The sequence below is a fragment of the Suricata suricatta genome, chromosome 4, assembly GCF_006229205.1.
Source record: "Suricata suricatta isolate VVHF042 chromosome 4, meerkat_22Aug2017_6uvM2_HiC, whole genome shotgun sequence".
Classification (NCBI taxonomy): Eukaryota; Metazoa; Chordata; class Mammalia; order Carnivora; family Herpestidae; genus Suricata; species Suricata suricatta.
In genome coordinates this window covers 16,690,047-16,691,582 of record NC_043703.1, presented here as the reverse complement: position 1 = coordinate 16,691,582, position 1,536 = coordinate 16,690,047, and positions in this window count along the sequence as shown.

Below are 1,536 nucleotides of genomic sequence, written 5' to 3'. Positions count from 1 at the left end.
CTAGAAGAAAGGAAGCATCTCAGAAAGAAAGCAATGGGGAGGGATCTCTGATTTTCCTAAGATTACCTCGTAGAAGCCATTAACTTTAGAAAAAAAAAATAATAAGCCCAATTGCAAGACAAATGCTGTGAGCAGTAACAGTGTGTGAACCTGACTTATCCTATCTTTTTAAGAAATCTAGGCACTGACTAGGTAAAGCATTTTCAATAGTAGCAGTTTCTTCAGAATGAGGCTGAGAAACCCACAAGGAAAATCAAGAGTCCAACTCTATAATTGTGGTCAAAACTGTTAAGGACTTCTAGAATGCAATTTACAAAATCACTGTCTTTTTCTACCTCACCTGCATTCCCATTGCTCAGCCTGCTGCCCACATACATATTCTCACACCCCACACACATTTTCTTGCTGTTCTATTCCCATTTTGGTTTCTTACCTATAAAACTGAGGTAAGTGTATCTAACTCACAGAGTCAGAGGACTAGATAATGCACCACTTCAGGAATCTTCCATTGCCACTATAGGCCTTAATAATTCATGTTTGTTCCTTTCCCATTAAGCCTTCTGTTCAAATGCACATGTTCCCAGGATGCAACAATGACAAAATATTTAGTAATGGATTCTGCCTGTGGATAAGCTTTTGATATATTAATGGAACATCAAGAAGGAACTTTGAAGGTGAAGAAGCAGAATTTAGGAAGGGGAAAGAGGAAAAGTACAGGAGAACCCCTCCTGCCTGTTTCAAGTCTTGATTAGCTCCATCTTGGCTACAAGCTTATTGGTTGAAAATATATTTCAAAAAATATATTGGGAGTTAATGAGTAGTCTTGCATTCATTAGAGGTATGTCATCCATGACCCCAAATTGAAAACCCTCAACTTTCCCACCCTGCTTGAAATTGTACTTGACTGTCCTGTTCAGTGGCCATGTTGGTGACTACTTCATGTAGAGCACAGCCCAAGTGGAGGTGAGAACCAGCTACCAATAAACAAGTTTTGTGTTGCTCAATATTGCACTAAAAGTTGCTACCAACTCAGTATTTCTGAGGGGCAAAATCACTTCCTTAAGTACATATCACTAATAAGTGATGAAGCAGGTTTTCTAAATTGAGTCGAACCTTAAAATCCTTCTTTCTGCTGCACCATTTAGTATTCCATGGGCTCAAAAAACCCTTGATTGGTCAGTTGATTAGGTTGAACAATTTGTAGGTTTTACAAGGGATTTCTAAATTTTGCCTTGTTACATTTACTTTTTATTCTCATCTAGTCTTTCAGATATTTTCTTTTTTCTTTTGTCTTTCTTTCATCTCAGATTTAGCTCAGGTAGTACAGTGAGCATCCTGAAGAGATTCCATATGCTAGATGTCCTAGTGTGGCCATCTGATGGAGAGATTGGCTCAATCACTGACTCACAATCATCCAAAAATGCAAGGGAGGATCAGAACAAACACAGCCTGGAAGGTTTTCATGCTAATTTTCCGTATGACCTCCAACAATTCCCATATCCTCTTTGAACTTCAACTACATGTTTGAGCTAAATG